This window comes from Cupressus sempervirens, chromosome 11, assembly GCF_028749045.1.
Source record: "Cupressus sempervirens isolate cs-2001-9-10 chromosome 11, ASM2874904v1, whole genome shotgun sequence".
Taxonomy (NCBI): domain Eukaryota; kingdom Viridiplantae; phylum Streptophyta; class Pinopsida; order Cupressales; family Cupressaceae; genus Cupressus; species Cupressus sempervirens.
Genome location: NC_143128.1, coordinates 801,273,663 through 801,296,923, shown reverse-complemented (window position 1 = coordinate 801,296,923; position 23,261 = coordinate 801,273,663).

Genomic DNA, 23,261 nt, shown 5'->3' with positions numbered 1-23,261 from the left:
GTAACAAATTCAAAGAGGAGGCTTTGCTTCTTTCTTTAAAATGTATTGATGATTCATGGGTTTTAGGTTTCAGTGCTTCATTCCATGCTACACCTCATAAAGGTTATTTATTGATTATTTCCAAGGGGATTTTGGCCTTGTTTATTTGGGGGATAATGAAGCCTTTTAGTTTTTTGGAAATGGAAAATTTAAGATTAAGTTGTAGAATGGGAATCATTGGCTACTACATGAGGTAAGACATGTTCCAAGGCTAAGTAAAAATTTAATTTCAGTAGGGCAACTTAGTGATGAGGGTTTTGTAGTTAGCTTTAATGATAAAAAATGAAAGGTTTCAAAAGGTTCCTTGTAGTAGAAAAAGCTGTAAAAGTAGGCACCTTTTATCTTTGTACATGTCATATTGTTCCTTCTACTTTGATTGTTTTAGAGAAAAGTGAATGTTCAAGGATAACTATTGCAGTTGAGTAGGAGAACAAACAAATGTTGTAGATTCTGATACAACACTATGGCACAATAGACTTGGGAACATGAGTGAGAAAGGTATGAAAGTACTTCATTCAAAGAAATTTTTACTAGGTCTAAAATGTGTAAATATAGATTTTTGTGAAAGTTGTATGCATGGAAAAAAAAAAAGAGTGAGTTTTATGAGGACTAGGTAGGAAAAGAAAAGTGAGAGATTAAAGATCGTGCATATAGATGTATGGGGACAAGCTAAGGTATCTTCCCTTGGTGGCTCTTGTTGAGTTGTCATTTTGCACAATACTTAATGATAGGAATCCTTCCAAAATCCTCTCTTGAAAAGATATTTGGGATCAACTCCAAGGTTATAGGCAATCGTGCAACCTATTGGAATCCGCTCAGTAGAAGATAAATGTGAGTGTTCATGAGGAGCCCTTTGCTATTTTGACTAATTTTGGATAAGATGTTGAATCTACTTGTCATCTAAAGTGAATATTCACACAAAAATGAAATATATTTTTCTATTTTTCTATTTATAATGAATGCAATTTTAACTATGCAACTGTATGAATTCCTAAATTAACCAAGTATTTGTAAAAGTAAATAAAAAAGATAAGGTAACAAGAAGTTAAATAAAATGAATTGAAAAGTAAATCCCTAATAGACATGAGCCACAAAAACAAACCATCTATGAGTTAAGCCTTTGAAAATATTAGTGTTTTACCAACAAAAAATAGGAGCAATGCTTCCTTAATTCCATTGATGCAATCATCGATGGGAATTCAGTAACTATAATATATTTCACTTTTCATCAGATCACAAGGCCATGGAAAGTATGCTCATGTGAGACAAAAAGATATGTAGGAACAATAGGCTAATCTCTTCTCCAACTAAGTACATCAGTGGAATTTGTAAACATGTCAAAAATAATAGAATTAAACGATCTCTCAATCAAAATAACACAACCAAACTATTGGCTACATTACACTCCATGAAGATACATTCACCAAATATAACACACTTAGGCAAGAATAACTACACGCAAAATGAGAGCACCAATAACATATATTATTCCATCAAAATAATAGTGTAGAATACATGTTTAATTCCTCAATTTATACAAAATATTCTCCTTAATTTGTGTTGAGAGTGAGAGATTTCTTCATGCAAATATATACTTCAAAACTAATAAAACAAATTTGTTTATGTACAAACTGACTCTCTAACTATTGCTAAGTAGGACCCCACACTTATTTATATCATTTAATGGGTTCATGAGACTTTATAATGTTACATTTGTTGATGATACAAATAGAAAATTATGGGTTTATTTTCTAAGATAAAAATTTGATGTATTTTAAAATTTTAAGGAATTGAAATGCTTCATTGAAAATGGGACTGGTAAGAAATTAAAATGTCATAGGTATGATAATGGTGGTGACTATTGTAGTCATGGATTTAAATATTATTTATTCACTAATGATATTCATAGAAAAAAAACTATTCCAAGGACTCCATAGGAAAATGGAGTGATTGAACCCATGAACAAGACTATAATGGAGTGTGCAAGAAGAATGAGGTTGCATGCAGGGTTTCCCTTAAACATGTGGGTATAGGCTATCAATACTAGTGTATATTTTTATTAATAGAGGTCATTCTACTCCTTTGGCCTATGTTATTCTAGAGGAATCATGGACTGGTATGAAGGTGAGTTATTCTTTTCTCAAAACCTTCAATTGTGAAGTATTTTATCATATAGATTTTGAAAATAGAACCAAGTTGGAAGCTAAGTAAAATAAATATGTATTTGTTGCATATGACATTAATGAATTTGGTTATAGGGTCTAGAATTTGGAAAATCATAAAATTGTGAGAAGTAGGGATGTCATATTCATTGAGAAAGTGTTGTACACAAATCTATTGCAGCAACATGAGAAGAAAGAAAAAAATTATATAGTGTTGGATGATACTCCAAAAGATGATGTTCCAACTATTCCTCATGATCTATAACAACCACAAAAACAAATTCCACACACCTAAATGAATGTTAGATGGTCAATAAAGCTAAGTAGACCTCCAAAAATATTTTCTTTTTCTTTTTATTCTAGTTTACTTACTAGTGTTGGTTAACCTAAATGTTATGATGAAGCTCTGTAGTTGGATACAAAGATGTAGTGGGGGTTTGCAATGAAAGATGAAATGGATTATTTGCTAAAAAATAAGACTTGGCATTTATGTAAGTTTCTTGTAGGTAAAAAGGCTTAATAGAATAAGTGGACTTACAGGTTAAAAGAAGAGAATGGAGGTAAGAAAATATTTAAATCCAAGTTAGTGGTAAAAGGATTTGCGTAGAAAAATGGTACTGAATTTTGATGAGATAGTTTCTCCTATTGTTAAAATGACTTCTATTTGTACTATTTTAAGTATTGTGGCTACTGAAGATTTGCATTTGGAGAAGCTTAATGTTAAAATAACCTTTCTTCATGGTGAATTGGATGAAGATATTATGGCATAGCCATAGGGATTTGAGGCCAAAGGTAAGGAGAACTTAGTGTGTAGATAAAGAAAAGTTTATATGGGTTGAAGCAAGCACCTTGGCAATGGTATTTGAAATTTGATAGTCTTATGCATGAGTATGGATATAGTAGGTGTCATTTAGATCATTTTGTTTATTTTAAGAGGTTGGATGATGATAGCTACCTCATTTTATGTTTATATCTTGATGATTTTCTTGTAGCTAGGTGTAACATGGATCACATTAAGGGGTTTAAAGAATAGTTAGAAAATTCATTTGCTATGAAGGATTTGGAGGTAGAAAAAGAAATCCTTGGCATGAAGATTTGTAGAGATAGGAACAATAGAAAATTTACATTATCTTAGGCTGATTATATTGTGAACGTGTTGCAACATTTCTCTATGGACAATGCTAAAGTTGTTATCACATCTTTACCTGGTCATTTGAAGTTGAATAAGGATATGTGTCCCAAGACACAAGACAAGGAGGATAAAATGTCTAAGGTACCTTATGCTTTAGCTATAGGAAGCTTGATGTATGTTATGGTATTTACTCAGCTAGATATTGCACATGTAGTGGGAGTTGTTAGTAGGTATATGAGTCATCTAAGAATTGAGCATTGGAATGTAGTTAAATGGATTCTTAGATATTTGAGAAGAACATCTAGTAAGTGTTTACATTTTGGGGGCTCTACTACTAATTTATAGGGCTATGTTGACTCAAATTTGGCAAGGGATATTGATACCTAGTGGAGTACTATAGGCTATGTATTTATTTTTGGTGGGGCAACAATGAACTAGGTTTATCAATTACAAAAGGTTAATTCTTTATTCACTATAGAGGCAGAGAATGTTGTTGCTACAAAGATAACCAAGGAGATGATATGGATTCCATTCTTCATGGAAGAACTGGGACACCCATAGAGGGATAATTATTTTTTCAAAAATAGTAAGAGCATCATTCATCTTTGAAAGAATTCAGCTCTACATTCAAAGAAAAAACACATACAATTGTGGTACCATTTTATTCATTCAGTTTTAGATGATGGATAGTTAAAGCTAGAGAATATATTTGTTTACAATAGTGACAAGGGAGAAGTTGAAATCCTCTTTAGCTTCATTTGGTCTTCTTGACTAAATAGACTAAAAGAACTACATAGTCCAAGGTGGTTTGATATATTCTAGTGGGAGCTATAGGTTTAGTAGTGCTATAATCAATCTCCAAGTGGGAGGTTATACTTGTGGAGTCTGATCAGTCTTCATGTAGGGGATTGTTGTGATGTGGAACCTAATCAAACTTGAAGGTTTATTCAACATGTTTTTCTTCCCATATTATTTCTACAAGGGCTGGATGCAACACCCCCAAGATGGGGTCAAGGGATAACACCCTTGCATGGTCCTAGGGCAATGCCCCAAGTGTGCTCCCTATCGCAATATAGTATGCAATCAAGGGGCAACACCCCTATAAGGTTTTTTTTGGGGCAGTACCCCCAAAGAAAAAAATTCTCTTATATTGTAAAAGGTGTCAACTATTATTTTTCCTATTGGATGACTTATTTTAGCCCTAAATTTGTATGTGGAAAAATCTTGTATAAAAAAGGCTTTGGGTTAGGGATTTCATAATGTAATGGTTATATTGTAGCTTCTTGTAGTGGTATTGAGCTATAAGGGATTGTAGATTGTAATCATTGGACCTCCATAATAATAATATTGGACTTGTTGATAGTGGATGTAGCCTAAGGATTGGTGAACCACATTAAATCTTGGTATCTTGTGTTCTCTTTTATGCAATTTATTATTTTCTAGTATTGGTTATATTTTCATGTAACTATTATTTCTGTTTGAGGTTAATGCTAACAACTAGAATAGAGCTGAATTTTCTTTATGAGCTAGAAGACATGGGTTTCAAAAATAGGGGACTGAATATTGAATTTCTTAGGAAAAAATTATATTCAAGAAACTCTAGATGACTTGTGTATTTTAGCTAAGTAGAATCCCATTTAGAGAAATCCATGACAATAGGAGCAGAGCTTCATGATGGAGGAATTAGTCAAGGGCAGCCCATGCCCTAAAAAATAGCTAATGGAGAAACTATGTCTTTCACATAGGAAATTGATGGATGAATGGTGACATTGATCGATAAAGGAGGTAGAGCCATCAAAAATGATGCCTCAGCCTTTTTAGTTTCCTCTAGACACACTCTCTATGCTATGGAAAAAAGGAAAGTCAATAAATCACTAATCCCACATCATTTGAGCATTGAAATTTTTATATGTTTATAAACATGACCACACAATACACAAGTGTTTAAAGGCTACAATATTTTGATACAAGTAACTCGTGCATGGAGAAGCCCACTGGGGCCCTTTTCTAGTAGAGTTAATGACATTTTAACTGATGACATGGATTTCAAAGTGACACGTGGTGCTACCTAGGAGTCTCATCATAATTTTGGAAGGAAAAGAAGGGGGACTAATGATGTAATGATTAGCATATTGTTGTAAGTCTAAAATGTGAAGGTTTTAATGGCATGAGATCATTGGGAGATTGCAAGGTAGAAAAATGAGAGATAAGATGCTATGATGATGTTGCATGGTCAAGAGAAGGCAAAATTTGAGCTACGATGTTATGACATTATCATGAGTTTGAAACCCTCCAAATTGAAAGCTTAAGATGTTATGACAATACTATGGGGTCATCATAAGATCATAGGATGAAAAATTAAGGCGTGAGATGATACAATTTCATCATAAGATTGGGTCATCATGAGATGGTGATGGAGAAATTTCAAAGTTGAGATCTTTGGATTAAGAAGATGTGGGGCATGACTGGATGAGGTGGTGAAAGAGAAATTGACAAGTGACACATAGAAATTGATCGAACAAGGTAGAATAATAAAATCAAATGAGTCCTTGGGTGCTCATTCTTGTGAAGTTGAAAATTTTGAATAGAATTTGATGATATTATATAGTTTAGACCATATAGCTTTTTTATTTTTTTAATTTAAAGAGTTTGATTCATGACGTGAGGCCTATTTTTTTAGATGCATACTAGAGGCATTGTGTTCATTAAAAATATGTTGTATAATATACTTTTAGAACATGGAGAAGCTATTTTCATTTTTATAGTTAGATTTTGTAGAGATCTTCAATGGAAGGAGGTATAACCAGTTTTTTGATTCTGAGGCATTCTTAGTATTAATCATGATTTAATGTTTTTAGATGGAATAGGATCATATTTAGATAGATTTGGATGAGATTAGATCCAGTAACAACCATAAAGAATGAAATGAGTGTTTTTAGAGTGGTTGGAAGTGATAAAGGCTCTGTTGGTAGAGGAAATTGAAGATTCATGGTAGAGGGCAGTAGAGGAAACAAATTAGACTGAAAGCTCTACACTTTATGGGTATGTATCTAATATTCCTTTGGAAGGAAATTTATTGATTATTTTAAGGAGATATTTTAGGAATTCTCCAACAACATTGATAATATTTGATTGGCAATAGAGGATAAAAGAGATGAGTTCTACAATAGCAGAAGGAAGATTTTTAGGTGGACACTTGGCAAAATTTGATTTGATCTAAGAGTCTCTCCTTGACTATATATTTCCTTTCTTTTCTCATTGTAAAGGGTTCTAGTTCTAGAGAATTTTCTCATTGTTGTGATATAAATATGGTTCCAATATTTACTATTATGATCAAAAGGATGACTCTAGTTTTATAGTTGTGATATCATTTCTTTGAGGAGGTGGTGGCTCTACAAGGTTTTTATTGATGGTATGAAGAAGCTCATGTTTACACCCATTCCAATATTAGTAGATCAAAGTTTTGCATTAGTACTTAAGGTATTTTACTTTTGATGAGTTTCCCTTTCATGAAATTTAAGTAATAAGGGTGGTTGCACCTATATTTAGTAATTATCAATATTAAGGAAAGATTTAGTTAGAAATTTTGTTCCATTTTAAGATGGAATCAGATCCTAGATCTAAAGCCAGTTTACCAATTTTTGAAAGTTATGAAACTATGATTAATAATATTGCTATGTTTAATTAGAAAATCCACAATAAGATTGTCAGTATGGTAAAAGGAGCAATAGGAAGTACTTAGGGTCTAAATGCTGAGAAAGATTATATAAAGTTTAAATCAACAATCATGAAGATGTCTTTTTCTACAAGACCTAAGTAATCTTCCTTACCTAATCTTTTCCTAGATATCTTTGTGCCTGATTCAGTTAACTAGCCAACCCCTGTAAGACTACAAGAGCTTTTGCAAGCTAAAGAAATCATCAAGAAGATGGAAAATGATAACAATATATTTCATGTTATATCTACTAATGATGTTATTATATGAGTTAAAGATAATAGTGAATGTAATGAATCCATTGAAATGATACTCTATCTTCTAAGTGTGAAGAGAAGGATTCAAGATATAGTGAATCAGATGATTGCAGTCAGTATGAGGAGGATGGACATGTACCTAAGAGTGAATCATGTCATGGTGTATATGAAGTTGAAGAAGTGTATAAAAATAGTAGAGGTAATTCTTACTATGATGAGAGTAGATGTGATGATGATTTTGATTTTTCAAATTGTCATACTAATGCATCCACTATTGTAAAATATTCTTCATGTCATTCAAATAATAATCATATCCAAGAGGAGAAGATTTGTGAGGAAGTCTTTTTGAACCCTAATGAAATTTCAGGTTTCTTAGCTCATGATTTTGAAAAAAATGTAAGTATTTCTAAGGATTCTTATATTTTCCCTTATGATGTTTCTTCATTTAAAGAATTAACTTCCCCAGAGTTTAATATGGAAGGAGATATAAAATCATATCCATCTTTGTCAAGCTTGGGAGGTGTATATGACACTATGTCAAAGGTTTGTGCACATGATGACTTGTTAAATATGGGTGATATTATTGAAGTATATTTTCACATTGATCCTTTTTCTTCTCATGTTGGTACTGCTGCAATAAGTTTTGATGCTTCATATGGTGAAGAGGAAAATAGTTAAAGTTGTATTTCTAATTCTAAGATTTCATTTTATACTGATAAATCTTATAATGATAAGTTCTAGGTTCATTCTAATAGTTATTTAGATGAAGACTATGATTATGATCAATGTATTTTGTGTCATCATTTTCATTATAGTTTTTCAAAATTGGTGTCTAACAATAATTTTCAGTATAAGGAGGTTTCAAATAATGACAAATATGATTTGATGAATAAAAGGACTTCAAGTAAGTGAGGATCATATTTTACATACTCTTCACATCTAGGTAGACAAGATGAGCTACAATTTATTGACATGTGCAACTTTGTGAACAAGATGAAATATGAAGCCTTTGTGTCTCCTACTTGTAGCATGTATGAGTCTTTTGATATTGTAGACTCTCAATTTGATCTTTATATTCAAAAACATGCTAATATGCATTTTCATAGTGAGCGAGATGAAGAATGTAATTCATGTTCTAATATGCACTATGAGAATGATTTTGTTCTACCAACTAAACTAATTTATAATTCTAATGTGTTTGGTAAAATAATTGAAAATGATAATTATAGTTTACCTTAGAGAAATATCAATTAAAATTAGGTGTTTAATAGAGGTAAGAATTTTGGAGAAATTTTGGTAGCCTGGGGTGATCATCTTGTATGATTAGAGTTTCCTATTTCTAATAAGTTGTTCAAGAGAAATTTTGGAGTGGTCTTCTTCCTCTAGAGATCTTAATCCTTTTCATCCTATAAGGGGCATGCAGCCCCAGATAGAGCCACTAATGGGACTCAATAATGCATTCTCATTTTGAGTACTATTTTAAACTTTTGAGTCAAATTGAGCCCCTATAGAACTTTTCTTGCATCATATTTGGCTATTCCTTTTGAGGCCTATGACATTTTAAATATTTCTAACACCTTATATTCAACATATCTATGTGTCCCATAATGATAAATTTCCATTTCAATTCATTTTGTGAAGTTTTGTTTTGAGCATTTTTTAGATATGCATTTTTGCCTAAGTGTCAAACAATAATAGAAGGCCTAGTTTGTATTTGAATATCTTGCACCCGGTAATGTTGGATGACTTGCTAGTTTGGGATTGTTTAGTATGCATCTATGAGAACCCATTTTTTAGATTTTGAGTCATTTCATTAGGTTTTCACTAGGTTTTGAATACCTAAAAGTTGGTTGTTTATTGTTTTCATGCTAATGCATATTTCTCAATATTCTAGTAGGCCCTGTTTGACTAGTTATAAATTTGACCTAGTTGACCCAAATACGAAAATTCCTTTTGCACTGCATTCTTGGGGTCATACGCTTACTATGTTCTATATTTGAGTCTATGATAAATCTATTTGAATAGTTTGCAAATGTAGTTCAAAATGTAATTTGTGAAGTTTTACTGGTGCTGAAATATGCAGATTGATTAGTACCACTGTTTAGGATGTCAGAACTTTGAATTTGTGATTATCTAAACCAAATGGTTTATACCAATATGTTCCACTTTAAAAATTCTTTAAGTGTGCTAGTTTTAAAGTCTTGACAAATCAATCCGCACAGTTTCCCAGGTCCATTCTATTTGTGAAAACCATGGTTCTATTGATGTTTCCAATTCTACAATTCTAAGTACCTAACTTCACATGCTTTCCAAATTCACCCAGTTATTTTTCATAAGCCCAAAACATATATGTATATTCTCTTCATGATAGTGAAATAATGTCCTAGTTTTCTGTTAGAAATGCTTTAAAATAATTGAGAGAGAGGGGGGGGAGGGGGGGGGGGGGGGGGGCGGTGTGAACCAGTTATTTAAAGTCTAGATGTCCTATTCAAACTTTTCACTAGGTATAGTGGATTCATTCAACCACTCATTCATCCAAGCTTTAACTTATCTAATCAGCAAGTTACTATAAATCAACATGCAAGCATTAACACATAAGAAATCAACACATGACACAGTGATTTACATGGAAAAACAATTTGGGGAAAACCATTAGTAACATGCTACTCAATTCTCACTCTTCTGAAGTGATGCCTTGTGAAAGCCATGCCCTGTTAAAGGCTTACAACACAATATTAAATATGACCTTGTTAGAGGATTTAACCACCTTGTTGGAAGTGGGCCTAGTTAGAGGACTTTAGAGCATTCACTTGGAATGCCACCCTATTAAAGGATTTAGAAATGACTATTAGGCCAACCTAAGTCCATAGGATTTTTAGATCTAATACAGTTACTAGACAGTATTAGAAAATATTGATCTAACTACAACATAAAAATTATCTTGTAGTTATCATGTCACTTCTTAGCTCATACCCTTGCCTAGCCTTCAATCTTTGCAACTCTTGATAGCTTACCCTTCTTTCAAGATTTTTCTCCTTGAGTCTCCACACTCAATGTACCAGTGCAATCATCTCTTCATGACCACTTATAGAAGTAGAGCCTCTGTTCTCTTCCTTCTCCTAGATGTCTCCTCCTTGACACCCTTGTAACCACTTCACAAATTTGGTTGTTCAGCAGCAACATTAGCAACAACTCTTTGCTTCTTGGTCTATGACTTGTTAAATAGAAGTCTTGGAGTACCTTTTCCTGGTCGATTCATCCATTTTTCAATTCCAATTCACATGGATTAGGTAGGATTCATTGCATCTAACCCATATTCTATTTCCTCTAGAAACTTCTTGAATAATCCTTTAGACTTTGCCAAAAAATGGTTTACATAGAATTTTGTGCCACCAACTCATCATCCTTATCTTCCGACTCATTCATAAAATTCAACATAACCACTATATTGGCTTAGATTTGGCAAATCTTCATCTTTTGAAATAATACAGTAGCTTAGCACTATTCACATATTGGTGCTCAACACATACTTTGTTACTCAGCATCAACTGTGTTTTTCCTGATACTTGGCACCTAAAGATCACTTGGCACCAACTAAATTTTTTTTGATGCTCAGTACCTGATCTTCACTCGGCACACACTAGAAATTTATGTTACTCAGCTTCAACTAACTTGCTCGGCACCCACTAATGATCTTAATTCAAGATTTTCTATCAACCTTGTTACAACTTCTTCCTCCAATAATTCTAAGTGTGACCAACCTCTGTATCCTTGAGTAAGTCATCAATACATTACTTAACCATCATCTTAATTGATCCTTACACTTCACTAAAACATCATAACTCAACCTTTCTCTTAGGTACTCTTGTTATATCTTGTTGATCAAATCCTCTTCATCAATCAACTAAGTGATAATACTTGGATCTTATAAGAAAATATCATCCCTACAAATAGCAAGTTCAACATCAATGACAAAATAATGATTGAAAACATTCTCTTACAAAAATCTCCCTCTTTGATCTTCAACAACAATGAGCTTTTCAATCAGATTTCCAACATTTTCAAGCCCTCAAGTGTTAGTTTGACCTATTTTTGTAGCCAAAGCTAAATGCATTTTATGGTTTTTTGACATGTTTGTTTATAGAAAGTTTAGAGAAGGCAAATTTGATGGTCAATATATTTTCAACAAGGTGTCATCATGACACAAAATCTAATAGGGTACAAGCATGTGTAGTAGAGATTCAACATTTTAGATCTTAGGGCTAAGTCAACTTTTAGGCCTCTCAATTAAGTAAGCTTTCAGGCCTCTCAATTAAAAAATCATAGTTTGCGAAAAAAGAAGTAAACAATTTTTAGATGATGATTTAGTGCTTAAATTTTAATCTAGTCAGTGCTAGGTATTTATTTTATTAGATTGAAGTATTAGGTTTTCCAATTAATTATTTCTTAGCCAGATTCACTTTGGGATCTGACTGAATTTAGTAGCCTAATATGAGATCATGAGATTTTCAAAGATGTTATAAGAACAAGAATATTATGATTTTAGTCTTCATAATCACATGGCATCTACAAATAACAACTCAAGGCCAATTGTATGTGTAAGTAGTACACATAGTGAAAGGGGGAATTGGATCACTCAATGAAGTTTAAAATAGGATCTTGGTTCTCATTGAAAATTGGTTTTCTTTTAATAAAATGATCCAAGATGATCAGTCTACTATTTTAAAAGAACTAATGGTTCAAATAGTGAAAGCACAACAATTATAGCCAACCTAACAGGAGGGGCTTTGACTATTGACTTCCCAAATCTTATCCCGAGTTTTCAAATTGTAAGCCTAGTTGGTCTCAAGTTCTTTTATTTGGTGGAGAATTAAGAAATTATCAAAAATCTAAATTGGAATTATATATAGTGCAAGATACAAAGAATAAAGTTTGGGATGTTGTCAATTTTCAATATAAATATGGAAAGTCATTTATAGGAGATAGTAAAATGAATTTGGATCCATAAGGTGTTTTTCATACTAAACTTGGACACTTTTCCATAATTGAAAATCTAGAAGAAGCTTTTCCACTTTATCCATAAGTTGTTGATGAAAGTATATAGGGAATTAATGAATCAATAGAACTATATGTATCTAATGGAAAGACTATTGAATCCATGTCATCTTCTTTGGAAGTGAGTTCTCCATTGAATGACAAATCAACTTTTGTATGTGATACACATGTTGGATATGTTGTTATGCCTATTGGTGGTCCTTCTCTATGGTCTAGAGTTTCACACTCTCTTGGTGGGAGCAAAAAGGATGTTACTATAATAGAGTTGAATTTTATTGATGAGATCTAAGACATGGGTTTCAAAAACAAGGGATTATTTTGGAAATATAAGAGTAAATAAGAGGGGAGGTGTGAATTAGTTACTACTAAAATAAATCCTAGATCCATTAGATGTGGAATATAAAATTTAGAATGATACAACTGATTGCTACTAATACTAGGTATGGATACAAAAATTGTTGTAACTTGGTAAATGTAGAATGTGTTTAACTTAACAGATCTTAAGATATTGTTAGTAATTTACTTGCAAGCATGAAAGAAATAAACTGAACACATATAACACCAAGATTTAATGTGGACACCCAATTTGGGAAAAACTACCAATTGTAACTAGTTACTATTTTTCACTCTTCTAAAGTGAGCCCTATTAGGAGACAACCTTGTTAAAGGTTACAAAACAATTGTTAGGTGTGACCCTATTAAAATATTTGATCACCTTATTAGGAGTGGCCTTCTAAGATGTCTTGAAACAATTCAATGGAATTGCCACCTTGTTAGACAATTTACAAATGGCTGTTAAACCAACACTATTAAGAGATTTTAGATCACTACTATAATGGTTAGAGAGTAACAATGAAATGACCTGATTGAGATGTAACTAAATTGCTGATTATAGATCTCTATTTTGGCTTATACTTGATCCTTCTTGATTGAATAACACTTTTCTACTCTACAAAGATAGCTACTTAGCCTTCAAGTTTTCTTCCTCTCTTGTTATCTCTTCCAATTCATTCAACTTGCATACTTTGAAATAAAAAATTGACCTTTTACTTATACCTTCCAGATTGTCAAGTGGGCTCAAATATGAATTAGAATAACCAATATTCATTACCATATTCAGTTGGAATCAATAGGTAAAATAATTACACTTTACATACCAAAATGAGAAAATCCTTTGGTAGCCAACCCAGCCTGGTAGAAATTAATTTTCAAGCAATTTTCTTTGTTAATTGAGAGGAGCTTAGTTGACTTCATGAACTTACAAAATTCCTTTGGTAACCAAGTGAACTCAAATAATACTAGATTTTTTCAATTTCCTTTTGTTAACCAATTGAGCTTAGTTAACACTCTTTTCTATCCAAATCCCTTTGATGCCCAGGTGAGCTCGGTAGATATTTCCTTCTATATAGAGAAAACTTACGAATGCTCAATAGACAAGAAAAATTGTCTTCACTAACTAAGTGAGCTTGACATGCATTGACTGTCAATTGATATGATATTTGTGTAACATCAAAGAAAACACAAAATTAATCAATTGTATCCAAAAATATCCCTCTTTGACATTGATGGAAATACAACATGTTATAGCACAATAAAATTCTGAGAACAAGACTCCCTCTATCAAAAATTTTCTACCTCTTTGATTTTACACAGAAAAATTCTCCTATAGTATTCTCCCTTTGCGAAGGAACTACTTAACTTCTCATCCTTGGAATTACAAAATTTCAAAAAGATATGACAGTAAACTTCTCCCTCTTTGACAACACATGCCAAAGAAAATCTTCTTAGTGTCAATGTACCTTACGTATAGATTCATCTACAATATTTCCTTATCAATACTACATCAACTGATTGATCTTCAATTTAGTTCTTGTTGATGCATCACTAAAATTAATTTAGTGAGCTTCATATAGGGGAATGACCCGTAGCTTATCCCTTAGATATGAAAATGCATCCTTAGGTAATGGCTCGGTGAATATATCTATAATTTATTCTTTTGTATGCACATATTCCAATCTATTTTTTTTGTCCTATACTAATTCTCTTACAAAGTGATATTTGATAGAAATGTGTTTTCTTTTGGAATGCATCACTAGATTCTTTGATATGTTGATTGCACTTGTGTTATCAGAATACATGACTATTGGCTCTTTGATTTCAACCATCATTCCTTCCAACAATTGTTTCAACCAAACAATATTAGAGCAATTTACTGTTGTAGCCATATATTCTACTTTTTTTGTGGATTGAGATGTGTAGTTTTTCTTCTTGCTTGTCTAAGATACTAGCCTTTTACCAAGAAAGAATGCTCCAACACTAGTGCTTTTTCAATCATCAAGGTTTTCTACCTAATTAGCATCAGTAAATACTTTAAAGTCAAGATTGACTCCAAGTTTATACCATAAGCCATATTCTTTAGTACCTTTTAGATATCTTAATATTATTTTTATTGCCATCATGTGGCCTTCCCTATGTTTTTCTAAGAATCTTGCCACTATTCCAATTGCTAAGGAAATATTAGGCCTTGTATGTACTACATACTATAATTTCCCAATCATTGATCTGTATAATGTTTGATCTACTTCTTTGGAGTCATCATATTTGGTAAGCTTAAGTCAAGTACACATGGGGGTTGTAAATGGTTTTGAATCTTCCATTCCAAATTTCTTAAGTATCTCTTTGATATACTTAGATTGAGTGATATAGATACCATTTTTGTTCTATTGTATCTGCAATCCAACACATAATTTTATTTCACCAAACACAGACATCTCAAATTATTTATTCATTTGTTCTAAGAATTCTTTTCATAATTCATCATTTCCTATAAATAGATTATCATTGACAAATATTTCTGCTAACACAATCTTCTTATTTGGTCCTTCCTTGATATATATGCTACTATTATCATTTTTTCTTTAAAAACCAATATGTATCAAACAGTTATGTAATCTTTCATACTAGGCTCTTGGGGCTTGTTTGAAACCATATAGTGCTTTATGTAATTTTCAAACCATGTCCCTTTTGTCAGGATCAACAAAACCTTCTAGCTATTCAATGTAAACTTCCTCATCAACAATTCCATTCAAGAATACAGATTTAACATCCATCTGATATACTTTGAATCCTCTATGACCTACATATGTCAATCAAGTCCTAACACCTTCTAATCTTGCAACAAGGGCAAAAGTCTCACCATAATCAATACCTTCTTGTTGAGAATAGCCTTTGCATATCAACATTGCTTTGTTTCTTGACACTTTTCCATCTTCATTCATCTTATTTATGAATACCCATTTTGTACCGATCACATTTTTATCTTTTGGTCTAGGAAAAAGAGTCCAAGTTTTATTCTTTATATCTATTCTATTTCTTCATTCATGGCCTCAATCCAAATTTCATTTTCTAGTACATCCTTAACACTTCTAGGTTCAAATTTAATAGGTAAACATGTACCTTTTAGTTTTCTTCTTGTTATTATTCCATCTGATTTTTCTCCAATGATCTAATTAGGTAGATGATGCCTTCTAGCATATTCAACCAATATAGGTTCTTTGAATTTTGAATGAATTGTAGTATCTTTATTTGGAATCTCAACTTTAGGCTCAGGTCCTTTTATCTGTGGTTTGGGTCCTTCTAACTTAGTATACACTAACTCGATAGCCTCTGAATGTGACTCGAGTCCCTATGACTCAGTAACTATTGGAGACTTGAAAAGCTTAGGAGCTAAAGTCTTCTTTTTGTCCAATGTGTTTGGCAATGTATCAGGTTCATAGTAAACAAATCTTTTATAATCTTCTAGCTCCTCTTTTCTTTCTTCTTCACTCTTTCTGCAAACTCATCAATTCTCACATTTGCACTTTCTATGATTTTGTGGGTGGAAAAAATCAAACATTTGTATGCTTTACTTCTTTAAGAATATCTTAGAAATATACCTTCATCAACTTTTACATCAAATTTTCATTTTTTATATTCTTTTGAGCTATAATATTTGCTGCCAAATACTTTCAAGTAACTTACATTTGGTTTGTAGCTATACCATAATTCATAAGGCATTTTGTTTGAATCCTTCTTCAACTAAACTTGGTTAAAACTACTAACTACAGTGCTAATATCTTCCTTCTAGTATTTGATAGAAACATTCTTTTCAATTATTAGCGTCCTTGCACAATCCATGATGGATCTATTTCTTCTTTCAACTATTCCATTCTGCTCAGGAGTACCAGAGGTTGATACTTGTCTTTTGATTCCTCTTTCAATGTTAAATTTTTTGAATTAATTTGAGATGAATTCACCACCTCTATCTAATCTATTATTATTTTAATCTTTATCTAGTTTCTTTTTCTACTCTAGCTAGATAACATTTGAATTTCTCAAAAGCTTCTAATTTTTCTTTTGGATACATAATAGTCATCATTTTAGAATAGTTATCAACAAAAAGAATGAATTTTTTTCTCCACTATAATTTTCTATTCCAAAGGGTCCACATAAATTAGTATGCACAATTTCCAATACATCTTCTGACTGATAGTTTTTGCTCTTAAAACTAGTCTTTTCCATTTTACCAATTTGGCAATTTTTGCATAATCCAACATCAGGTTTCTTCAAACTAGGGATACCTCTTACTCTTCTAAGTTTTCTTATCTTGATCGTATTATCAAAGTTTACATGACATAGTCTTCTATGCCATAACCAACTTTATTCTACTTGAGTAATAAAACATGAGCAATTACCAATATCAAGATAAAATATGTTACCTTTTGTTTGGTTGCCTGATCCAATCAGATTTCGTTCATTATCTAGTAGTCTTGCCTTGTCATTCATGAACTCTACCTTGAATCCAATGTTGTTCAGTTGTGCCACACTCAGTAAATTATGCTTTAGTCCTTCAAACCAATAGGCATTGTCACATACAAGTTCATTGTTTAATGAGATATGACATTTTCCTTTTATGCAACAAGGTTCATTGTTTCCAAACCTTACACTACCTCCATCATAATGTTCAAAATGTCCAAACTTAGTTTTATCTCTTGTCATATAGTGTGAACATCCACTATCTATGATCCAAGTATCATTTTTCCTAAAATGAGAGACAAGTGCCATCTTATCTCCTTCATCATTAGATTCATCTTTTACAAAAATATACACTATATCATCTTTATTGTTATCAAAATCTTTAGCCATAAAAAAAGTTTTCTTACCTTTGTCTTTGTAGCGTTTGTGATCTTTGAATTCCTTCTTGCTTTTGTACTTGTGGATATTCCTCTCTTCCTTGCTTTCTTTTTTTGGACACCTAGCAGTAATATGACCAATTTCTTCATAGGAACAAAAGAATAGAGGAATTTTACCTTTGTACTTCCCTCTACTCCTAGAATATTTCTTTGCAAGCAAGGCTTCAACAATTTCAAGATCACTACTAGAACTTTCTTTAGTTTCTTCCTCACTTCATGATTGATTGTCTTTTATTTTCTTGCCCTTTTCTTTGAGTGAGAGTTTAGCTTCAGATGTAGACTCAATATTCTTGGAAGCAAGAACATAGTTGTCAAAGTTGTCTAGTTCAAAAGATGTCAATCTTCCTACTAGGGCATCCAAGCTTATCTTTGTATTTGGATCACATCTTTTTTCTTGAATGAAAGACACTCTGATTGCATAGATAGGAAGAAAAGTTTTGAATGTTTTGCTTATAAAAATTTCCTCTTTGATTTCTCCTCTAGATGCTCTAATTGCACTTACACTAGCCTTAATTATTTCCACATATTTTGCAATGTTTTCATCTTCTCTCATTCTCAATTGATAAAATTTTCCGCTATGAATTTTTTCTTTCACTCTTTGTACATTGTCATCTCCTCCATAGATTTATTTTAGTTTGTTCCTCATATCAAAATCAGTTTTAGTGTCTTTGACCTCATTAAATTTAGCATGATTGAGAGCAGATGCAATATTAATCATCATGATGTTATGGTTCTTTTTCTCAACAATATCTTCAACTAATAATGTTCTAGTGGGTGTGTCTAATTATTCATCAAGGTATTTTCATCTTGAATCAATGATGGTGGCTAGATGAAGCCTCTTAAGTCCATGCCATGTTGCAAAGTTGTCTCTATTTAGTTTTGGAGTCTCTCTTTTGTAAGACATACTGATCTTTATCTTAGGTCCTTAAAACCTTCTCTACAAGCACCAAAAGCTCTAGTACCAACTATTGGAAATATAAGAGGAGTAACTAAGAGGGGAGGGGTGAACCAGTTACTGCTAAAGTAAATGCTAGACCCCTTAGATGTTAAATATAAAATTTAGATTGATAAAACTAATTACTATTGATACTTGGTAAGCATATAGAAATTGTTGTAACTTGGTAAATGTAGAATGTGTTTAACTTACCAAATCTTAACATATTGTCAGTAATTTACTTATAAGGATGAAAGAAATAACATACACACATATGACACTAGGATTTAACATGGAAACCCAATTTGGAAAAAACCACCAATTGTAACTAGTTACAATTTTTCACTCTTCTGAAGTAAGCTTTGTTAGGAGCCAACCCTATTAAAGGTTACAAAACACACTATTAGGTGTAACCCTATTAAAGGATTTGACCACTCTATTAGGAGTGGTGTTGTAAGTGGTCTTGAAACAATTCAATGGAATTGCCACCTTGTTAGAGGATTTACAAATGGCTATTAAACCAACTCTGTTAAGAGATATTCAGTCACTGGTATAATGGTTAGAGAGTAACAACGAAATGACTTGATTGAGATGCAACTGAATTGCTAATTATAGATCTCTATTTTGGCTTATACTTGATTCTTCCTAATTGAATAACACTTTTTTGCTCCACGAGGATACCTACTTATCCTGCAAGTTCACTTCCTCTCTTGTTATCTCTTCTAATTCATTCAACTTGCATACTTTGAAATAAATTGACCCTTTACTTATACCTTTTAGATTGTCAAGTGGGCTAAAATAACAATTAAAATAACCAATATTCATTGCCATAGTCAGCTATAATCAATAGGTAAAATAATTAAGCTTTACATGCCAAAATAAGAAAATCCTTTGGTAGTCGACCTAGCTTGGTAGAAACTAATTCTGAAGGGATTTCCTATGTTAACTGACATGAGCCTTGTATACACTGTGAACTTACAAAATTCCTTTAGTAACCAAGTGAAATTGGTTAATACTAGATTTTTTCAATTTCCCTTTGTTAATTAAGTGAGCTTGGTTAACACTCTTTTTTGCACAAATTCCTTTGATGCCTAGGTGAGCTCAGTAGATTCTACCTTCTATAGAAAGCATACTCAAGAATGCTCAGTATAGAAGGAAAACTATCTCCACTAATCAAGTGAGCTTGGCATGCACTAACTATCAACTTATATGACATTTTTGTAACATCAATGACAACACACAATTAATCAATTGTATCCAATAGATTAAATACCAAATTGCTTAGAAAAAATAACTATGATAGTCAAAAAACTTTTGAGGACTTATTTGTTGTAGCTGAGTGGGATCCCATTTAGAGAAATCCATAGCAAGAGGAGTAGAGCTCCATGGAGGAGTAATTAGTTGAGGGAAGCCCATGCCTTAAAATAATAATAGAGAAACTATGGCTTGCATGTAGGAGAATGATTGAGGAATGACAACAATAATCAATGAAGGAATGGGAATGTTGATCAGTGGAGGAGGTAGAGGCATCAATAATGACACCTTATCCTTTTCAATTTCCTTAAGATACTCTCTACATTATGTAGAAAGGAGAAAATAATAAGACATTAATCCCAAATTGCTTGGTCATTGGAAGTTTTAGATGTTTATAAACATTACCACACATCACACAAGTGTCTCAAGGCTACAATATTTTGAGAAACATAGATTTTGCATGGAGGGGAATGTTGTGGCTAGCTGCTAGTAGAGTCAACAATATTTTGACCAATGATACAAATTTCAAGGTGATACATGGTGCAACCTGAGTGTCTCATCATAAGTTTGGAAGGAAACTAATTAGGAATCATGATATCATGATTGGTGTATAGTTGTAAGTCTAAAATGTGAAGGTTGTGATGCTATGAGACCATCAAGATATTGCAAGGAAGAAAAATAATAGGTAAGATGCTATGATGGTGTTGTGTGGTTGGGGGAAGGTAATTTTCAAGCTACAATGGTACAAAACTATCATGAGGTTGTGACCTTCCAAATTGAAAGCTTGAGATGTTACAATAATACTATGGGGTCATCATAAGATTGTAGGATAAAAATTAAGACTTAAGATGATATTATTTCATCATGAAATTAGGTCATCCTAAGATCGTGAGGGAGAAATTTCAAGGTTGATATATTCTAATTAAGAAGTTGTATGACTTGCTTGAATGAGGTGGTGAATGAGAACTTGAAAAGTGGCATAGAGAAAATGGAGAAACAAGGTAAAATAATAAAATAAAATGATTCCTTAAGCATTCACTCTCCTAAAGTTGAAAATTTTGAATTGAATTTGATGATATTATATAGTTTAGATTATATAGTTTTTCATTGTTTCAATTTAAAGAGCTTAGTTCATGGCCTAGGGCCTTATTTTTCAGATGCATACCAAAGGCATTATTTTTAATTTTGCAATCATATTTTCTATAGGTTTTCAGTGGGAGAAGGTATAAGCATTTTTTTGATTCTAGAGCACTCTTCGTATTAATGAGGATTTGATATTTTTAGATAGAATAGGATCAGATTGGATTATATTTGGATGAGATTAGATCTACTAAAAACCATAAAGATTGAAATGAGTGTTTTTAGAGTGGTTGGAAGTGATAAAAGCTTTGTTGGTAGAGGCAGATGAAGATTCTATTGGCTCCTTATTTGAAAATTTTGAAAATGACCAAGAAACTGACAAATGCAGCTAAGGCTAGTCAATTCCTATGATGAATGTACCTAACTGCAGTCTTGGGCCAACTTTAAGGCATAACTCCTTCTTCACTTCAGGGTTTGCTAGACCTAGGTGAGTTAACCTTGAGGTTCTAAGATATGGTACCAGTGCATTTAAAACATAAATCTGAACCTAATTACTGTAGATGTAAACCCCTTATATCTCCTAATAACTCATGAAATAACATAGATCTATAGTAGTTGAATGCAAATCTATGAATCTCATAAGTTGAGTGAGGGTTAATTCCTTTTAGCCCACTACAAGACATGAAAAACTAAATTTATTTGAATAAAATATTTTATGCAAATGACATTCGTATCATCTTGTATCTGATTTAGTGATCAGTGCCTTATCCATTGAAACATAGATTCATTACCAGCAAGATGACCTAACTTGTTTGCATTACAATCAAGTTTATCAACTGAAATTCCCAAATCCCATTCTTATGCAATATCCCCTTCATACACCCAGAAACCCTATCAGAACACTAAAGCATTTACCTAACTCCTTGAGTTAGAAGCAACAACAGATTTGATACAGAACTCATCCAAGCTACCTTAAATCAAATGAACCTTATCCATTTAATCACAAAGTTAATGACATGTGAAGAATTAGGAGATAGAACAAGGAAACTTAGATAATTCTTGTAAATCCTTTTTTATATTCATCCATGGAAAGACTAAATACATGAACTAGTAATACTAAATGAAACTGTAAATAATTCACATAATCCAGCATCAATCTCCATTTATCTTAGAAAACAACACATGAGAATGAACTAAAAATCTGCACAAGAGGTGGATGTGTGGCCTTCACTACTAGAGCACAACTGAATAGACAGGAAGCAAAACCATCTACAATCCCTAGTTTCAATAGTAAAACACTAGAACCTTGCTAGTATTACCTAGAGAAAACTACCAACCCTCACAAAAGAGAAGAAAGAAAGATATAAGAAGGAAACAATTCTTGGATTGAATCTACAATTGACATGTGTACCCTTAGAATTCCTTCCCAAGAAGATGAAAAAGCCTCTCTCTACCTTCTCTCTCTAATTGCATATCAAAATCCTATCATTTTTTTTCTACGAGCAAGGAATATCTGAGATATTTGATTCACCATCATAAATGATTTATGATGTCAAACTAAATTCATAGTAAAAGTAAAAATCATTTAAAAATTGATTTCAAGAAGCCAAAATAATCTTTTCCAACTTATCTTTACCACATTTAGGCTTCAAAAGGTCTTCAAATCTGTTCTTTAACAAACTCTGATGCTTAATGATCAAATTTTTCTGTTCTACCGCCAATGCTCCGAGAAACACAAACTAGCCTATAGCACAAATTGGTGAATACCTATGCACAATCTGACCTCATATTCAAAAATTTCATCTCATTCAAGTTTTAGTGGTATATTGGAGCACCCATTTTGGTTAAAAATCACTCCAGTTATGGCCATTTGAAAATTAGGCCTCTGCTCCATGGCTCCATTCTAAAAGAATAAAAATTTAAAAATTTAAAACATTCTATAGTCTAAACTATAGAAATTTATCATTTGAAACCAAATTTTATTCAATTGCAAACTAAACATACGCAACAATATTTGAATATTCTTTAATTTTAGAACTCCTTTTCCTCCTTGGGTCCACTGGGAACCACCCAAGCTGCCACATGGCATCCCCTAATTGGTTGCCTTACTACTCCATCATCACCCAGTCACTGCCCAATCAACACCTACCTCATCATCACCACCTCATTGCCACATGGCACTCCATTATTGGTTGAAGCTCACATCTACCTCGTCAGTGCTATCAAGACCCACTGTTACATGTCATCACCACATCAACCCTTGCCATGTTGCTATGGTAATTCTCATGCATCTTCTATTTGGTGACATAGTGATGACCACAAGATTAGGATAGGTGGCAAAATCTCCTCCTTCTAAGCTCATTTATCTTTTTCCAAATTCATGAGTTTTACCAGTGACTCAC